The 21,450-nt window shown below is 43.6% G+C and overlaps 1 pseudogene; it reads right to left on the bottom strand.

Moving 5' to 3' along the window:
- Positions 1–21,450, bottom strand: part of LOC136573551 (centromere-associated protein E-like) — a 72,833-nt pseudogene that overhangs the window by 4,184 nt on the left and 47,199 nt on the right.

Genomic DNA, 21,450 nt, shown 5'->3' with positions numbered 1-21,450 from the left:
TTGTGACAATCTCGCTTTTAGCCTAAATAGCCGTCAGGCAGTGTGTCTATAGCAACTAGACTGTCAAACAACTAGTCTTTTCCATGCGTTTCCCTAGTTTACCTAACACTAAAGGCCCATTTAGACACAACGATTTTCGCTCAAAAGCCATCTTTTGAGCGATAATAGTTGCAGGTAAATGTGCCCATCTTTCACTTTTCTGCCAAAAGAGGATTTTCAGTTCGGCATAAAATCCATCATTCAGCAGAACAGCTGATAAAGACTGCACGCTGTGTTCTGCCTGGGGAGCGCGGATTACAGTGTCTCAGCTGTCAGCCCCGCAGCAGAACAAAGGGAACTTAGTCAGAGAACAGCGGGTGGTCTGCTCCCTGAATACAGTTCCCAGCGGCTCACATGCAAAATGATCGCTCAAAAGCCAAAAGCTTAAAAGCCGTGTAGACCGCTCCCCGAGCTGCTCTGCCTCCATGCTGGCAACGATTTAGGATCTAACTCAACGTCTCTGGAGAGAATACATAGGACATTCCACAACGGTCTACTGCCCATACAGCCCTGTGATACAGAAATACACATTTTAATTACCTAATAAAGTGCCAAGGTTGGAGTTATCAAAAAACTTGTCCGGCCAGTAAGGTAAAGATTTCGATCTCACGTCAAAGAATTTCTCTTTAGGCGAATCGGTTTTCACTGGCAACTTTTGCTTTTTGCAAGGTGATGCAGTTAAAGTGCTGAACAAAGGCCCATCTGTCTTGTGTGGAGAAGCTGGACGCTTTCTGTAATGATCAGTATTTCCCGGAGAGCTAGCAGGAACGCTGTGTCGCTCCCTATTTGGGGACATTGGTGGAGGTTTGTGAGTTACGGTCTTACTTTGAGACAAGTCCCGCTTTCTCTGTAGCCCAGTTTTGCCCGGTGAAGTTATATAGCAAGACGACATCTCGGACTTCCTTGGAGAAACCTCTGTGGCGCTGCAAAGGTCTGTATTGCTATGAGACATCAGGTCATCATGCAATGAACTAAGGAGTGTAGTAGGGGTCTTAGGAGACTGTTTCTTCAGCTGTTTAAGCTCTTCTTCATAAGAGGATATGTTACTAGGAAAAGCAGAGAGGAGGAGAGAAAAAAAGTCAAAACAGTAACAGGTTGTATTTCCTAGGAAAACCACAATGCCGCTGATCAACATTTAACCCTTTCCAATCCAGTCTGGAGCTGTACAGCCTTCAATCAGAATGTCTTCAGACGTCAATGTCAAAAAGATATCTGGCAGGGTATTCTTACTGTAGATTACTGGCTGCTCTGTTGTCAGGGGCCTCTCCAGCATGTCCCATACCGCAGTACTGGCTTTAGCCAGCAGATGGCGCCATTGGATAATGGCAGAAAGAGAAAGCCCCCTAGGAAACCCTGAATCCAAAATTGGATTGCAAAGGCTTAAAATAAATATATGGTCAGAAAATCATCCCATCATTAGAAGATGGACAAGTTAGAAGGGGGTTTCCAACCAAAAGCCATTCAGGACATCCTCAGGATAAACTCCCAGTGATCACGAGAATGGTGCATTTGAAGCCCCCCTACTGAACGGAGTGGTAGTGTGCATGTGTGACTGCTGCGCCATTCACTTCTATAGGACCAACTGAGGTAACAATGTATCACTCAGCTATCTGTACACAATGAATAGAGCGCTGGTCACATGTACTTACCATTGCCCCGTTCAGCAGGGGTCCTGCTGCAGTTGGACATTACTTGTAGTTTAACAAAGACATTTTGGTCCATGGCGTTTCTTTTTTTCAAATGTAGCATAAGGTTTGGCATTCCCTCACCACCATAGAAAAACTAAACAAAAAACATAATACACTATTGCATCCCTAGACCGCTCACCGCCGTCTCCCACGGTGGTAAAATGCTGTGATCCACCCCTGTGGGAAGGAGCCTGAAGTGTGGCTCTGCTGCAGTATGCAGCATATACCATAAGAGGCCATTTGTGAGCTGTATAGAAGGAGAAGCTTTTTTGCATTTAAGACCCCCCTTTTCTCTGACGTATGGTAAGAGGTGGAGTTTGTCATCCCCAAGTGCTTTATAACACTTCCTAGAAATGCCCTACTCTTACCGCATAGTTTAGAGAAGCTAAGGCAGGAGAGATGGCAGCCATACCTTGACAGCTGATGGCACCTTCTCTTGTACTGTGCAATTTCCCTTTTCAGCTCAGCATTCTTTGACTGTAGCACAAGCATAGCCGTGCTCTGCACGATGCCACTACCACCGCCGCAAGTCAGAGGGTACGCTGGGGCGCTGGAGCTTCCAGGACCAACTAAGGAAAAACATAAGAAATATTTTTACTTTTTCTGATATGATCAAGGAACACCCTCCTCTAAGGATTGAAGCCTCATTTACATGCCTGTATCATCTAGGTCTTTTTGTGATCTTCTGAGCTGCTCTCTTAATTTTCGTAAGCGTTCTTCTTTGTCCTCTACACAAGCTTTCAAGGATGAAATTCTAGGGAGCATGAAGAAATACATTTTAGTGTGGCTTATTGAGAGTATCAAGAAAAATCCCCTCCAGTGACTAGTCACAACGTTCTGTGGTCCTACAAAAAAAAAAAAAAAGCATCTCCCAAGGGCTCTAGAGCTGCTGAATTGCCTGGAGGGCTGCAAAATCTCTGCAGACATGTGAATTTTTATTTCCTTCCAGATCCAGCTTACTATATTTCCCCTTACAGTCTACATAGCAGCACAATGAGGAGGGTTAATTCTCCCTGTATACTATTAAGATGGGGTTTTAACTGGTTTCATTAAAATTCCATCCAACTACAGCCCCCTGACCCTTTAGAAAGGATGCCTCTCCCCCCCCCCCCCCTCACTTTGTTTTTTCCCCGGTTTTGTGTGGACGAGGACAGATTGTTAAACTGGTTCCCTACTGCTTTACCATGCTGGACTTCCTAGATCGTGCATTCCCCAGCACAAGCCATATACTGGGTTCTGCCATTGTGCAGCGAGCTTGTTGGCACTAATGCACCTTTACTTTTCTTCCCTATAGGCAGTCCATTATAGCATTCTTCATCACATCATATGTGTGGGGAAGAGGTTCCCTAAGGCCCAATGTCCACGGGTGGATTTGAATTGCAGAGGATCCGAAATTCAAGCCGCCCATAGGGAAGCATGGGCGTCCGCAATGGAAGTAAAGCTTGCGGATTTGCTTTGCAGATCTTTTGGTCCGGAAAACAAATCACAGCATGCTCCATTTCAGTGTGGTTCCCGCAAGGACGGCTTCCATTGAAGTCAATGGAAGCTGTCCGATTTGCGGCCCACCCACAGCTGACACTGCAGACGGGCTGCGGATTTTAAAAGAATACATAAGTCTGTACTGCGGATGTCTGAGCCCTAAAAAGGGCTATAGTTAGAGGTTAACTCTTTTGTATGTTATGACAGATGGAATTTTAAAGAATCGATTTAAACACCATCATTGTACCATTTAGTTTAAGGAAAAGCAGATCAACGAGTGTAAAGGGGCTTTTCGGGGGATTGATGAAGTGGATTTTATTCATGATGCATATTTTTTATATCACACACAGCTAAACCGGACATACTTACTGCTGCTCTGTAGATTTGGTCAGCTTCATTCTGTCCATCTCGCCCTTCACGACTTGATCTCTGAGGCGCTCTATTTCATTCTTGTAGGGTGCTGCACCTTTGGAAACCTTTTCCTTGTTTAAGAAAGAAAAAAGTTAAGCCCCAAAGTCAAAACCAAGTTTTATCAGATTTGTGAAAACAGCTGAAAGTGTTTAAGGACCTACAACGAGCCCTACAACAAATAGTGCGCAAATATTACCATACACAAGACTACATGTACAGAGGGGAAGACTTCCCAATCATCTGAATACTTACATATAGCAGTCTTAGGAGTAAACAGCAAAGTAGCCATTAACCCATAAAAGGCAGCACTGAATCCGTTAGACGACTCATGGAATAACATTCATAGAGATGCATTGTCTTAAAGGAGATGTCCCGCGCCGAAACGGCTTTTTTTTTTTTTCAACCCCCCCCCCCCGTTCGGCGCGAGACAACCCCGATGCAGGGGTTAAAAAAAACCACCCGCACAGCGCTTACCTGAATCCCGGCGGTCCGGCGTCTTCATACTCACCTGCTGAAGATGGCCGCCGGGATCCTCTGTCTTCGTGGACCGCAGCTCTTCTGTGCGGTCCACTGCCGATTCCAGCCTCCTGATTGGCTGGAATCGGCACGTGACGGGGCGGAGCTACACGGAGCCGCTCTCTGGCACGAGCGGCTCCATAGAAGACTGCTGAAGACCCGGACTGCGCAAGCGCGGCTAATTTGGCCATCGGAGGCCAAAAATTAGTCGGCACCATGGAGACGAGGACGCCAGCAACGGAGCAGGTAAGTAAAAAACTTTTTATAACTTCTGTATGGCTCATAATTAATGCACAATGTATATTACAAAGTGCATTATTATGGCCATACAGAAGTGTATAGACCCACTTGCTGCCTCGGGACATCTCCTTTAATGCCCTTTTACACGGCCTGCTTGTTGCACATAACGTTCTTTGCTTGGGCAGTATAAAAAGGCACAGACAAAATCTGCCGACGAACTAGTGAACGCTCATTTGTCAGCTGATCGTTGCTCTTCATAAAAAGGTTTGCTGGTCAGCCACATAACTCCCCGTGTGAACTGAGACATCTATAGCCGGATCATGTAATAAGGAAAGTAAAACAGTGTTGATCTGGTCAATGCTTGAAGATCGATAATCATAACATGGGGCTGAGAATCGACCCATATTAAAAGAATATAACTAGAGATGAGAGAGTATACTCGCTAAGGCACATTACTCGAGCGAGTAGTGCCTTAGCCGAGTATCTCCCCGCTCGTCTCTAAAGATTCGGGGGCTGGCGCGGGTGACAGGTGAGTTGCGGCGGGGAGCAGGAAGGACCGGGAGGGGGTGGGGGGGGGGGCGAGAGAGAGATCTCCCCTCTGTTCCTCCCCGCTCTCCGCCGCCAGCCTCCGAATCTTTAGAGATGAGCGGGGAGATACTCGGCTAAGGCACTACTCGCTCGAGTAATGTGCCTTAGCGAGTATACTCGCTCATCTCTAAATATAACCTAACCTGTACAAAAATCAGCTGCTTCACTCCTTTATCTACCACTACCATCGATTCCAAGAGTACAGAGATCTGAGAGAGAGCAGTCGAAAGGCTAATGCTACATCCCCGAGGTCCAGTAGGATATCCCCCTCTCTAGGTCCCATCGTTATCTTGGCTGGAATAGAAGGGTGAACGATGAGGATTCCGCTTCCCATTTGTTTTCTGTACTCACGAGTGCAAGAAGTGGACAGAGGACTATATAGCGCTCTGGAGCACTACTGTAGTACTCAGGAGGACATGCTGCGATTTTTCAGTCAAGCGATCTTGCACAAACAGATAGTCTTTAATGGGTCCATGGACAGCTCACAGATGGAAAAAAGATGCCTACGTGAATGTTCCCCAACAGATTACCTCTAGAGAGGTGGAGAAAAAAATCTGTTGCTACCTGGAAACAAACCTGGATTACTTTCTACCATGAAAAGCCCTGCCTCCTCCTCTCCTTACACAAACTTCTACCTGGCCCTCCTTACTTTACCACTACCAAGATGCAAAGTGCAAGTGCAAAGTGCCGGCCAAGTTTCATGCAGGGAGCGCCTACAGCTAAATGGTTAGTAGAGCAGTGTATTTTGGCATTGCCTATTTTACCTGGAGAACCTGTATTTCCTCCAGCGCTGCCTGGAAATGCTTTTCCTTTTCATTCATCTTAACCTCCATCTCAGAAAGCGCGGACTCTGCGGTGTTGGAGCGCAGCTGCTCTTCCAGCAGTAATGCCTTCTCCGCTTTTTCTTTGGCATCTGCTTTGGCAGAGCTCAGCTCATTTTCCAGACTCTGGACCAGATGCTGCTTTTCCTGCAAAACACCAGTAGACACGAGTCATCTCTAGGACATTAATGCATGTAATTGGTTGAAAGGATGCCTTCTGCTAGGCTTGCATAGACTATACACTGGCACAGAACAGTTAGCATTGTAAAGCTCCCAAGATTACTTCAAAACTGCCAAGTGAGGGGAGGAAAGACTAGGAAGCCGTCCAACAATAACTGCAGGGCTACAAAACAATAGTCCGCTAGATTAGAGCAGCTCAGCTGTAAGATCATTTGAATACAGCTTCTACTTCTGAATGATAAAAAAAGCAAATGAGAAATCATGAACTTTGAACTTTCAACTAAGGCACATTATATAAGTGGCAGTAGAGAACTTTTTTTTTTTTTTTTTTAGGAAACAGTGTAATAGATACTGAATTTATACGATTAGTTTTGCCATGTGTAAAAAAGTAGACCCTGCATGTCAGAGCAAAACAAATAAGCCAGATAGGACAACAGCATATCAGAGTGAATCCTTGTGTTTGTGCACAAGTCCACATGGAACATCCCCAGAGGATACAACAGCAGCTCCGTTTATGAGATTTGAACACACAAATTGACTATTTGGATTTCTCAACTCTGCAGCACATCAATTCATTTCAGCCCTTACAATGCAGAGGGGTGAAATATGTATGTTACACATATGGAGATTGATGATTTCCCATTACATTTGGGAGTGGACAAGAGGCTTCTGCCCACAACTAGGAAGATGCTCAGGTGTATAAAGTTACTACTCCCTTGAACCGCATACCGTACGTATTTTTCACTTTATAAGATGCACCTTTTCCCCCTCCAAAGCAGGGGGGGGGGGGGGGGGGGCAGAGTTGCTGCGTCTTATAAAGTAAATATGCCAAAAACTTCGTTCCGATCGCCATTTTAGCGCATTCGCGAATTTACCGCGCGAACGCGATTTAGTTCGCGCGATTGTGTGAAACTCGCGATCACACGAACAATTGTGCGACCAGTCTCCTCCCCACTGCCGCCCATACATACCTGTGATTGGTGGAGGCGGGGAGCAGCAGTAGTACCCGCCGGCGCTCACCACCAAACGGCTTCCTTCCTTCCTCCTGCGTCAAAGACGCACCGCTGTGATATAGACCGGTGCGTCTTATAAAGCGGAAAATACGGTACTTTTACCGAGGTAAAAAGTATATCAAGGTCAAGCCACAAAATCTATATTCCTACCCTTTATTTGTATGGTATGGCTTCATAAAAAGTTCTAAGCAAATGAAAAGTTACTTGTGTTGGCTTAAAAAAAAAAAAAAAAGTCCCGACATGCAGCAACTCCCCATTACATAAATCAAGTAGCAATAATATTTCAGCTGCACCTGATTAAAGGGGTTGTCCCACGCCGAAACGTTTTTTTTTCCCAATAGCCCCCCCGTTCGGCGCGAGACAAACCCGATGCAGGGGTTTAAAAAAAACAAAAAACGGACAGTGCTTACCTGAATCCCCGCGCTCCGGTGACTTCTTACTTACCTTGTGAAGATGGCCGCCGGCATCTTCTCCCTCAGTGGACCGCAGGTCTTCTGTGCGGTCCATGACCGATTCCAGCCTCCTGATTGGCTGGAATCGGCACGTGACGGGGCGGAGCTACGAGGAGCCGTTCTCCGGCACGAGCGGCCCCATTCAGAAAAGAAGAAGACCGGACTGCGCAAGCGCGTCTAATTGGGCGATTAGACGCTGAAAATTAGACGGCACCATGGAGACGAGGACGCTAGCAACGGAACAGGTAAGTGAATAACTTCTGTATGGCTCATAACTAATGCACAATGTACATTACAAAGTGCATTAATATGGCCATACAGAAGTGTATAGACCCACTTGCTTTTGCGGGACAACCCCTTTAAGCCTTAAGTGGTGCAGGCAAGGACTACGTAAGAGTCCGGAGGATTGTATAATTTAGGTCAACATCGATGACCTATCTGACCCTAGCACAGTCCAGTAAAAGCATAGAAACAGATTCTTAATGCATGTTGAACTACTATACCTTTAATTCCGCCTGGACATCTTTCAGAGTTTCACGCAATCGTACATTTTCTTCTTCTAAGATGTCAGAATTGACAGATGGTGCAATTTGTTGTATCTTTTGCAGCAGTTCCTTATTTTCTTTTTTCTTCTTTTCCAAGTCGGCATCTAAACTCTTGAGATACGTCACCGTGTCTCGCTTTATTTTAGGCTGAATGATTATCTGTGAACAAACATTACAGAATTTCCATGATATCTTCCAAGTGTTAAAAAGGTATCAAAACAGAAACTAAATGTTTTCAGTCATACGCTTTAACAAATATTTGTTGGTGCATCAACATTTAATGACACCCTTTAGAAGTGCTCAGCAGAAGGTGGAGCTCACTGGAACAATATGGCCAGAAAGAAATTACATCAGCTTGTTCTATCAAACTACTAACGACAACTTGTCAGTAGGTATGTATGCGAGTGCTTTTTCATGCTCCGCCCTCCATCATCGAAGGTCCTACAACATATATAAAACACAGAGTCTGACCGACAGAAGAAGAACAACACAGTTAGGGCTCTTAAAGGTGATGACAAAAACTACAAATGAGAATACAACTCTGATGTTATCTCAGACAACTCAGCGGTCCTGACAGGAGACACCGACCTACTGCCCCCCCACCCAGAGATCCAGGGGCCTGAATGACCTGCAGTGATGTCACTGCTGTGGGAGGAGCCAAACTGTCTTGCGTGAGAGACAAGATGGATGTAGTAGAGCTGTTTGTGTGTTGTGTGATCATAATGGATGTACCATGTAGCACAGCTGTGTAGTGCATTGCGCCACCAGGAACACTGGTACTATAATTTCCTAATTACTAGTCCTTTTCTGAAAAGTAGATGTCGTGCATGAAACGGATTAAGGTTTTTTTTTAAAACAACTAGATCTACCATAAAAAAATTTATCTGTGGTGGTCTGACCAAACACTCACCATGAACGTGAGACATGGAAACAACCAAGCAACCACGATTGTTTCCATATGTATTTGAACTCTTTGAGGATGGCTCGACTTTTGGCATTAAGGAATATAATTTTGTCTCTGCGAACTAAAGCAAAGGGTGAAATTTCTTCCGTTCGCACCAGTAGAAGAAAGACTTCCAGACACTGTGGTATATACATGAGGAAGATTTCTTGGCTAACAGTCTGAATGACTTGTTCCAAGAAGCCACAAGTTCTTAACATGACAGCCTCAACAGCCATGCCGTTGACTAAAGTATGGACATACTGGGATGGAAGAGGGGTCCTTTTGAAATAAGATGATCTGAGGCGTAGGCACCAGTAGTAAGAAGCAGGATGGCTATATGGACAAATTACCTGTCACCCGGGCCGTTCTGACCAGATTATTGGGAGGTGTTAGGACCAAACTCCCTGCCACGTTCCTTCAAAAACTGTGTGCAAGCATACAAAGAATTGATACTGTTCTGAACGCAAAAGGATAGTCACACCAAATATTGCTTTGATTTAGAATTCTCTCTTCACCCACTGTGCTAATTGACTCTGCAACATTAGTTTTTGTTAGAGGGTTTTTAAAAATAGAACGTTTTTAGTTACTTTTTTTCCCACACCTGCCTAAAACGTTTGCACAATAAAACTCATACATTATGCATGATGTAATCAGTGTTGATGGCAGCACTCAAGCCTTTAAAAGGAAACGTTCAGCGATGTTGACGCTCTCTGCTGTTAGAGGTTGTGGGCACATTAGCAGAGCATGGGTGGTCATAATATCAACTATCTGCCGCTCAAGACTGGCATACATATCAGTCAATAACCAGTCAAAAATAAATAAATATAGACACCCTTGTGGGGGGGGGGGGGGGGGCGCAAGTTTTTCACTGAAATGCAGGCATCATGAAGGTGATTAGATGAGAAGGAACCAAGTAAAGGAAGCCCGCCCCTGGCCACAGTAAACTGAGTGGAGGCCAGGAGAAAGAGCCCTCCCCTGTCCAAGCCCACCCACCACGTGTGCTACACCAAAGCCAGGGACTAAAGTAAGGCTTGAGGCCCGGAATATACCACTGTCAGCGGCCATCCCTGACAATACCCAGTGGCGATCTGCACCCACGGATGCCGTGAACACCACTCTGAAAGAAGAGAACACGCAGCCACAAAAAGCATGTGGCCTACCCACAGGTGAGACCCAGAAATCTTGCTTGTTTGTAGGTGACAAAATACCTATTTTCCACCATAACTTGCAAATAAATTTGTTAAAAATCAGACAATGTGATTCTCTGGATGTGTTTTCTCATGTTGTCTCTCATAGTTGAGGTCTACCTATGATGTCAATTACAGGCCTCATCTTTTTAAGTGGGAGAACTTGTACAATTGGTATCTGACTAAATACTTTTTTGCCCCACTGTATAACCTACAGAAATGCATTATTTTATTTTATATACAATCATAAAAGCTTATAATTCGCTTTTCTGTGTGCAATTTACTAAGCTACTTTATCACCAAAAACAAGTAGGGAACCCACAGTCCATTTTATTTACCTTCAGTCTCCTTGTTAGATGTTCGATGAGTCCAGCAATGCGCCTGTTTTCCCCAAGTACTCGGTCGCTCAGCCTTGTGGTATCACAGTGCAGGTCTTTAAACTCTTCCAGCCACACCGTGAATTATTTTTTGCATTGCATTTCTTTTTTCAGATCAGTTTCTATACCATTTAGCTCCACTTGGGCCTCAGACAGGTCATCTACAACAAGCTACACATAAGAAAAATTACGTTAAAATCCTCCAGTGACAAACCTTACTTTATTAGTAGTGTGGGGTCACGTGGCATACATACCGTCATCATATCCGTTTTTTTAATTATCAGTTGGTTCATATATTCAGCTTGACGGCTCTTAAGCTCCTTTGCTGCCTCCTTAGACCATCTCGTGCCATGCTGTTCAAGAGACCGACACTGAAGCAGCAACTCCTGGTTTTTCTTTTGCACCTCACATAATTCACTCTCATAGTCCTGGACCAACTCGTAATTTTTATCTTTCACTGCTGAAGACCTATCGATAACCTACAAAACAATTTTTAGAACCATCGTTAGGACATTAAAATATGGTCAAGATTCAGAGCTGCAATAATAGACAGATATCTATATGGATGAGCCAATGCGCCTGTGTAAGCAGTGAAGGGGCCATGGCTCCTAAACCCTTTAAAGACATGACCATTTTTGGCAATAAGGAAAAAATTTTAGGGGGGGGGGGGGGGGAAGGAATATTTTTTTTATCTCCATCTCTACTTTTCAAAGCCATAACTTTATTTTTCCGTCAACATGACCATATGAGGACTTGATTTTTGTGCTTCCGAATGTAGGTTTTTATTGGCATCAATATTTTGGGTATCGATTTGTGTATTTGTATAGGCTGGGCAAAATGGTGGCGGTAATTTGTTCTACATCTGCTTGTCGCAATGGAACGCAGTTAGAACAAAGCTCTGGATGGCCCTTGTCTGGAGTCGGACATGGCGCTAAAGCAGCAATTATACAATTTACTGTATTATAGACAATTGCAAGATGTACTGCAGAAGAGACAGAAGCACAGGACAGCCAGCCACCAGGCAGAGCAGAGGTGTGGGATAATGATCCCAGGATTCCTTGCTGTGAGAGTTGTAGCTTCTTGTGAGAAGAGAAACTGCTGCCTGCATAGCAAGTCCTCACCACCTACCACGGCGAACACACCCTTAGAGTGCCCTGCCTAGGCCTGAACCTGGGACCTAAATTTTTGATGTTGGTAGTGAAGAACCAGTGATGAAAGTAGTAGCCAGCGGCAAAGCGCGGCGCAAACGAATCCGCCCATTGCACAGAGCTACGTCATCGGGCACAATTTACAGCTTCACACACGCAGCTTCTGACTTTCTGCACCAATAAAAGGAAAAAAAAGGACCTAGCGGGTCAAGAGTTACAGGAGCCGCTGCCAGGGAAGAGAAGCTCATAACTCCCCTGAAAAGGACTTTGATGTACCCCTTTTTCTTTCAAGGTTATGACAGACAACTGCACAGTTAACTCCATGGTTATTCCTCCTTGATGGGTCAACAGGGAAAGTCCTGCATGCCTGTATTCCCTGAACCCAAGAGCTAGTTGGAGTCCAGCAAGAACAATATCTGCCCCTTACAGACGCTAAAGGCCCATTTAGACAACGATTATCGCTCAAAATTCTCTCAAAAGCCAACATTTAGGCGATAATCATTGCGTCTATCTTGCGCCCGTCGTGCAGTTATCGTTAAAGATTCGCTTATCGTTGTCTTTCAGTCCGCTTAAAATCCATCGTTCGGCCGTTTGCTTTTCGTTTGGTCAAAATGACGTCATTCAGTGATTTTACAGGACTTTTCAATGCAAACATCACACAACGATAATAAAAACGACTGAAACGACTTTTTAATTAGGGAAAAAATGTCCGTCTTTAAAAGCAAAACCATTGCTCACTTTTATCATTATAATGAATTTCAAGCAATAATCTGTGTGTCTAAATGGGGCTTAAGCTAAAACTAGGAGCGGTGCCCACAGAAGGGGTGTAGCTAGTGGGAGGAGAGAACACTTTCTGCTTAGTGTCTGCCTGCCAGTAGCTATATCCAAGGTCTTCAGCTGTGTCTTTCAATGATACAGGCAAGAAAAAACTGGACGTCAACAATGTAGACCCTGAACTGAATATTTGAATTGCCTGTAAAAAGGAGTTGTTTTTTTTTACCTGGAAGCATTACCTTCACCACTTTGAACCTGCTAGATCTCTGCAGGGATGATTAGTACCTTCTGACACCTGGATTACATAACCTTTAGTATAGTATAATATATATATCATATATTTGGGGGGGTTGGCACGGCAATTGACTTAATCAATCACTTATCCAAACGATAGGTCTGATTAGTGGGAGTCTCACTGCCGAGACCCCCACTGATCCTGAGAATGGAGGTCCTGTGCTCCCCTTCTCCTTTCCGCAGGCTCACTGCACCCATTACAGTGATATGGAGATTGAATGGGGAGACAGTAGCGCATGTGCTGTACCACCCTTTCATTTTTCATGACACTTCGGGAGATGGCAGAGTACAAAGTGCTTGGCCATCTACGCCAGCCCCATTGAAATGAGTGGCGTACAAGAGTGGTTGTTATTCCATTGAAGATCCACATCACCGAGGGTGGGTGCAATGAGCCAACAGTGACCAGAAGAGATGCATTTCCCATCTTGGTGGAGGCCTCAGCAGTGAGACTCCCACCGATCAAACTTATCACCTACCCTACGAGTAGGTGATAATTCTGGTGCAACCCCTTTATGTCACCCAGACCAGAATTATACCTTAAACTTATGCAGCAGATTTTCGATTTGAGAATTTAGCTTGGTATGTTCAGTTTCCAGATTTCCAAAAGTCTTGGAGAGTGTTGATGAAAGACCTTCTTTTATCGCACTCATCGATTGTTTTTGAGCTTCAGTTTCTCTTTTAAGATCCCTAGAGAGGTTTTTCAGCAAACTGTGATGATTTGTATAAATGGTGGAAACATTTTCCACAAGATCCTATAAAAAGAAAAAAAAAAAAAAAAGAAGGACATTTCTTAGAGATTGTCATATTTCATTTAGCCAGCCAATAGGAAATCCTGTTCTACAACTGTAAACATCAATATTACCTTCCATTCTTGATTCTTTCTTTCTAAAGATTCAGTACATACTGCTAGTTGATCTACTTCTTCAGAAGTTTCATTCCGTGTTGAGCGCAAAAGAGTAACCAAACTTTCCAGAGAAGAGATCTTTTTCTCCAGTTTATAGTTCTTCACCATTTCATCTGACACTTTCTGGAATAAATGCACCAACATCCATGTTCAGCACAAGAGAGGCAATCTATTCCCCTCACAGAAACAAATCCCAGTAGTTTAGGAATTTGTATTCTGAAAACCTAGGTTTATATGCAAGCACAAATGCAAGAGATACATAGAAGTTAAATATCACATGGTGGCCGATCTGCATGGCTAACAGACTTACCACCACCCATTGTTCGTTCTCCTCTTCCACAGAAGCCTTCTCCTTTAACAGTTCCGTTACTTCATTAACTTTCTCAGCTAGTTGGGCGTTTCTCTCATTACACTCCTCTTTCACAGTCTCAAGTTTTGTCTGAGAAGTGATCAGTTCGTCTTGTAGCTGAGCAACCTAGTAAAACAACCAGACAACTCAGGGCATTTACTACAACTGCTAAGTATTAAGTAGTAGTCTCATCTCAGGAACCCCAATCCAATGCGCTTCCAATGTGAAAATAAAGCACTCACCCATTAAATGCAAGTTTCAAAAAAAAAAAAAAGCCTCCTTTTCTTGAAAAGCTGTAGTGTTCTTTCACGTTTTTTACCCCTTGTTGCTACGGGTACCAACCACCTCCACTGTGACCCAGAAATGGTTAGCACCCACACACCTTTAACTCCCCATGTGATGCTCCTTTACCTGGCTTGTAACATGTGTTTTCCTTTTATATTTGGGCACATTGGAATGGGGTTCTCAAGAGGCAGCAATTACATAACCAAATCCACTAGACCAGTGTTCCAATTCCAGTCCTCAGGGACCACCAACAGGTCATGTTTCCAGGATTTCCTCAGTTTGCACAGGTGATGTAATTGCCGGTGCCTCAGGCATTGCCACAGATGTTCTTACCATAAGAGATCCTAAAAACATGACCTGTTGGTGGTCCCTGAGGACTGGAGTTGGGGACATATGAGGAGCGCTGGTTTGCTTCCACCAGGAGGCAGTGCAGGAGGAGTTTGACTCCACTTTACAGTCAGTTTCTAAGTGTGACTAGCACAATTTTCAAAATTTATGTATATCAAGACAAAATGATCCAAAAAACCCTGCACAAACCTAGAGGGATATTCCTGTTGCACAAAACTGCTCTCAAATGAATGCTAAACCATTAAAGTTTGCAATGTGCTTCTGTTCTGGATTTTGTGTCGGTAGATCTATAAACCCTCACCTTCTCCCGGCTCTCCAGAAGTGTTTATTCCCAGGTTACCTTGGATACGACCTGTAAGTATTCGAGAGCTACAGGTCGAGGTTGCTCAGCAGGAATGACCGGGCTGACTTTCTCTGCAGCTCTCAAGATTGGATTTGCTGACCACTAAAGGGCAGCGCTTAGTGGGGGTATACATACACAAAGGGAGTACAGAGCTGGGAACTGTGAAAAATGTACTTTCAAGCTGCATATCGACAGGGATGTGGCGGCCACCTTGGAAAATAGCCGAAAAACCGCAGAGGACAGGCTAAGCTGGGAAAGGCTGCACAATTTATACCCATAACCAGTTGTACATAAACATGGCGCCAACACTATTCATATCTGGAATTTTTTAAACTTCGCTTCCCAACCAGAATACCCCTTTAAGTTATGTAAGCTGAACACTGAATTGTTGAAAAAGCTGAAAATCACTCTAAGATCTTGGGAAAATATAAAAGGTAATCCAAGTATTGCAATTTTTTCTCTGTTAGAGGCACTTTTCTAAGTCCGCGTGAGTCTTGGCAATCACCAGCCTGCCAGTGGGACTGCACAATCTATTTTCTCCCACACGGCACTACTATATAGATCTATGGTATACCTACCGCTTTCTCTTGGTCTTGCAGACTGGCATATATAGTTTGTTTCTCGCTTCGCACTCTCTCGAGCAGCTGCTGCATCTGCTCCTGTTCTTGGTGAAGGGACGCCACCTTCAGCTCACATTGTTGCAGCTGCTTTTGTAGAGCAACTTTCTCGTTCCCCAGTTGTTTAATGGAAGTGTCACTGAGGCGCATCTTCTCTTGCATTTGTTGGAGCTCGGTTTCTAGTTCATCTATTTGGCTAGTCTTCCTAGTTTGTTGGTCGGCTAAGAGGTTATGCTCATGCTTTAGCTGCTGAAATTCCTCCCTTAATTTCTCCGCCTGATTTAAAAAACAGGGAAAAGAAATGGGTTAGCGGTCAGGAAAAAAATGTAACTAAATTTTTACATTAAAGAACCACCAAAGGATAACACAGAAGAGTTAAAGGAGACTGCAACTCAAGTGCCACAACCAAGTTATATTAGCCACCGACGAGATCTTAATGCCTAGGTCCCCTACAGACCACAACCTCTGATAGGTTTCTATGACCTTACAGAAGTTGAGCACAACTGATGTGACTCTCGTGATAAGGTACATAACATTTGTTTCAAATTAGAGATGAGCGAACGTACTCGGATAGGCACTACTCGTCCGAGTAATGTGCCTTATCCGAGTACCGCTCTACTCGTGCTGAAAGATTCGGGGCGCTCCGCTGCTGACAGGTGAGTTGCGGCGGGGAGCGGGGCAGAGCGGGCGGGAGAGAAGGAGAGAAAGATCTCCCCTCCGTTCCTCCCCGCTCTCCCCTGCAGCTCCCCGCTCCGCAGCGCGTCCCGAATCTTTCAGCACGAGCGGGGAGGTACTCGGATAAGGCACATTACTCGGACGAGTAGTGCCTATCCGAGTACGTTCGCTCATCTCTATTTAAAATACAACAAATTTACCCTTAAAAAAAAAACAAAAAAAAAACATAAGAGACAAAAGTCATATAAAAGTTCTGAATCCTAGTAAAGTCAAGCTGCTGCATCTTGGGTGTTTGCAGAATACTCAGCGATAAATATGGCAAATTTCACAGATTCAAATTATTGGAAGCCAATTGGTACAACTAAGTGCCCTACTAACAAAAACAGGAATTAGTAGAAAAAGATGCTTGTAAAACTTTTATGGCTTACAAGTGAAACAGAGGATTCATCTATTGGGAAACCCAACTGTTCAACAGCATTAAGAGGTCTATAACCAATGCAACTTTGGGGTGGTCTTTTTTTTAATTCCAGAATCACACTGATTTTATAGTAACTGCCTGAGAAGAGCACCTCAAGGTTACAAGGCTGTGGCCATAGCATTGCTAAGTGTGAGGCAGTCCTCAGACGCCCTTTGCTCCATAGTGACCCCACATAAGGGAGATTGACAGAGTGCAGTACTCAGGGTAACGGTTTAAACCGGACAGTTACGGTAAAGGAAGTAGTTTTCTTCTGTCCACAATATAATGTACCTCTTCTTCCAGCTTCTTCTTGGAATGCACCAGGTCATCCCTTTCTTGTGCAATACTTTGCATTTTGTTGGTAAGTTCAAGTATTTTCTGAGACACTGCTTCTTTTTCCTTCTCCGCTTGTTTCAAGTCAGAGTCCTTGTTCTTTAAGTCCTCCATAACCTGTTCCATTTCAGAGACGAGACCTTGTTTAGACTGGTCAAAAATGTGTCTGTCTTCAACAGCTTTGTTCAGGATGTGACTCTTTTCTTGCAACTCTCTTTCTAGCTCGGAGGACTTTTTGAAGGAAAAAAAACAAACAAGAGTGAGCACATCCCTGGACAGTTCTCTATATTCCATACGGGGAATGATAGATCATAGAGTTATCAATATAGCTAAATGTATACCTTTTCTTCAAGCAAAGAAATTTCATTTGCCAGCTTTTCAACCCCCTGCTTCTGCTGATCAAGTTCTTCTTGAGTCCTTTTAAGCTCCTCTTCAGTTTCAGCAGACTAGTGTGCGATAAAAGTGGCATTACCAATAGACTAATGGAAACTTAAACAACTTCTTAAATCAAGTCAAAACCAATCTGATCCCTAAAGAGTATGTAAAGTTTTCCAGCCAATATTGTGTGAAGGTGTAAGTTGAACGTAACATCAAAAAGAAAGATCACAGGTGGCAATTCATCTCTCCCCTTGTACAGTCTCCAGAGACTACAGGAACATGACGTCATGTTATCACCACCCATGTGATGGATCATAGAACAATCACATTTAGGGATGGTTTTTTCCTTCTACTAAAAGAGCAAGAAGATGACCAGTTACACACTCATTCAGGACATTTCTCAACCCTGACATGTTTACTGGCAACTGGATGGAGTTTTGGTTTGTTTAGTTCTGATGATATGTAGAAAAAGGTTACTTTTTTTCTTAACCAAACATGATGGACTCCTGTCAAGTACTTTTACATGAATCTGTAAAAGAATATAGATCTATGACCTGTAGCTATAAAACCTTTACCAAGTTCCTCCTGAGTTACCTGCTTCTGCAACTCTTCCCTCTCCTCTGACATAGACTTCAGCTGTACAGTCAGGGCAAGGACTTTTTGTTCAGCTTCAGTCCGCTCTTTTTCAGATTCTCCTATGGTCAGTTCTTTGTTCTTAATATCATTATGAAGATGTTCTAGTTCTAATACCAGTTTCTGCTTCATCTGCTCAAGAAGATCTCGCTCATTGTTGGATTCCTTCAAAACTGCAATAGTTTCCTGCAATTCGTGATTTAGTATAGACGACTGGTTGAAGGGAAAAGAAAAAAAAAATAAACATAAGATCTGTGGAATTTGGATGGTTCAAGATAAAATGCAACATTGATCGTCCAAAATAACATACTTTTTGTTCTAAAGATGCAATCTGACATGTTAACTCTTCTATGCTCAGTTTCTGCTGCTGAAGGTCATGTTGTGCCTCTCTAAGGTGATCTTGAGTTTCAATAGACTACAAAGAGGAAGAATTAAGAACATTCATTCAAAAACTGTTTATAATTCCATGCGGTAACTTCCAAAAGAAGAAAACCTAAGGATTTCCTAGTTACCATCTCTACGTTCTCTCTAAGGTCTTCCTTCATCTGGTCCCTTTCTGACACTAGGCTCTGAAGTGTAGTCTTCAGCTCATCGCTTTCACTTGTCATCTTGTCAATGTGTTGTTGTAGGCTGAAAAGCTTCTCCTCAAGGTTTAATTTCTCATGACGCAAGGAGCAAAGCTCTGCTTCCATGTCCTGCAAGTTATCAAACACATCATTACACATGAGTTGGGTTTGCGTAGTCTCTTCATTCTCAAGTATCCTTTGACGATTCTCCTCCATGTTCTACAACAAAATAGTTATTTCCGTAACAAGCTATATACAGTGGGAATGTTGCCCGTCTTTATAACTCAGGAAGGGATTCCACCTTCAATTTAATTTGAAGATGAACTCTAGTTGGAATCCATGAGCTAGGACTCATGGTGGTTCAGAAAGCAAGAAGCGGTGATGCTAGTTTGGATTTTTAAAAAAAGCCAAAACTCAAAAAAGTGTTTTAGCAAATGACAGTGACCCATTTGTACATCTATAATAAATATGCCATACGGTCTGACAGTTTCCTTTCCCTCAAAGAAAGCGACAGCTTTAAACCTACATAGAAATGGCATGTGACATCAGATTCCTAAGTAACCATTTAAAAAACACATTACTTGGGGGTCTAGAGCACGAACTAATGAATCAATTATAGGAAGAATTTAAAATTTCTGTTTAACCCCTTAGTGACCAAGCCAGTTTGCGCCTTAATGACCAGGCCAAATTTTGGAAATCTGACATGTGTCACTTAACCTATCATAACTCTGTAAAGGTTTTGTATATCCAAGTGATTCTGACATTGTTTTTTCGCCACATATTGTACTTCATTTAGGTGGTGAAAATAGTCTGATAGAATTTGTGTATATTTATGAAAAGTGCCAATATTGGGAAAATTTTGAAAAAAAATATTTTTTTCACATTCAATTGTAATATATCAAATATGTGCAAACATGCTGTACAGATTTTTGCTAAGTTATATATTTCCATCGGTTTACTTTATTCTGAATGCACATTTGAAAAACGTGTGTTTTTTTTAACCATTTAGGAGACGTACAAATGTAACATTACTTTTCAGCATTTTGAGGAAAACTTTGTTTTCCTACACCAAGCCAAGATTGTAAAGGCTCATAGGTGTCAGAATGATAGATACCCCCACAAATGACCTGATTTTAAAAACTACACGCCCTTAATGTATTCACTGAGGAAGGGGGGGGGGGGGGGTCGGGAGTATTAACGCCACAGGTTTTTTTTCAGGAATTAATTCAATTTAGAGAGGAAAAAGTAAAATTTCATATTTTTGCAAATATGTCAATTTAAAAGACATTTTTTTTTTCTATAGGGCACATGAAAATGAGGATTTACACCCCAAAATGGATACTCTTGTTTGTCCTGTGTTCAGAAACATACCCATTATGGCCCTAATCTTATGTCGGGTGCCGAACATGAAAGGAGTAGTCTGTGTCTTTCAGAACAGAAATTTTGCTTGAAGACCTTTTAGGCTCCATAGCACACTTGCAGAGCTCTTGAGCGGCCAAAACCATAGAGAACCCCCACAAAATTACCCCATTTTGAAAACTAGACTCCTTAACGAATTTATCTTGGGGTGTACTGCGTATTTTGATCCCACAGTTTTTAAAGGAATCTAGGAAGGTTCACGGAGGAGGATCATGTCGGGGATCAAATACGGAGGCCTCCAGTAAAAAGTTTCATCTCCTCTCACCGATCGCATTGGTGAGGGGAGCTGAAATTTCAAATTTTTTTTTTTACTTTTAAGTGATTGCCGTTATCCATTGGATAACGGTGAACACGTGATCAGGAACCGCTTACCGCGGCCCCCCGTGAAATCTCCAGGCTCTTGGCTAAGCTTTCTAGCCAGGAGTAGGGAAAATTTAAATTACCCTGGCAATCCACGGATTTTGCGCATGAGTCTGCCATTTTGGTGAAGGGTGTGCGCGCAGAAGCTGGGGTAAGGTCCGCAGAAAAATCCAGGGGCCTTAGGTACGTCATTTCATCCTCCCTCGCGGATATGATCCATGAGGGGAGATGAAATGTAAGCTTTTTAAACTTTTTTTTCGCCTGGCTTTTTTTTTTTACACTTTTTTTTTTTACTTTAAATGATCACTGTTATTCATTGGATAACAGTGATCATGTCCCTGGTGACATCCCTCTGCTCCTGGTTACACATGGTAGCCAGGAGCAGAGGGATTTTAAATTTCCTGGGGTGCAAGCCCCTCTGTGCACGCGCCCGATGAATGACATTGGGTGCGCATGCGCAGAAGGGGAGTTCAGGTCCTGGAAGACTGGGACATCGCGGAGGACCCGGGGTGAGTATTTTCACCTCCCCCCATGGAATTGATGAGGGAAGGTGAAACTTGCACTTTTAAAAACTTTTTTGTGATCGCCGCTATCCATTGGATAGCGGCGATCACGAGCCCGGGGACTGCTCACCGCGGTCCCCATTGACATCTCCTCGTTCCCGGCTACCTTCAGGAGTGGGGAGCCAGATTTTAAATTTGCCGAGGCTCCTGGGCTTCTGCGCATGCGCGTGACGTCATTCGTCTGGAGGACCAGATCAGCAGGGTACAGCGCGGAGGACGGGGGTGAGTAATCTCAGCTGCCCCCATGGATCTGATAAATGAGGGCAGCTGAATCTTTAATTTTTTAAAAACTTTTTTGCACTTTAATGCATTATCCATTGGATAGCGCCGATCGCATTGTCAGGAAGGACTCTCTGCAGCCCGGGATGACAGCTCCAGGCTGTCTGCTACCTGCAGGCACAGACAGCATGGAGCTGTCACATTCATAGCCCATGTGGCTTTAATCCCTGCAGGAAGCATGTTTTCACGTCGTCAGGGATTAAAGCCAACTTTGCTAGGACATAAAAACACTATGGGATGATCACT

Source organism: Eleutherodactylus coqui, chromosome 7 (assembly GCF_035609145.1).
Source record: "Eleutherodactylus coqui strain aEleCoq1 chromosome 7, aEleCoq1.hap1, whole genome shotgun sequence".
In the NCBI taxonomy this organism is placed as follows: domain Eukaryota; kingdom Metazoa; phylum Chordata; class Amphibia; order Anura; family Eleutherodactylidae; genus Eleutherodactylus; species Eleutherodactylus coqui.
The sequence above is the reverse complement of the archived record's forward strand: the minus strand, read 5'-3'. Positions and strand labels throughout refer to the sequence as shown.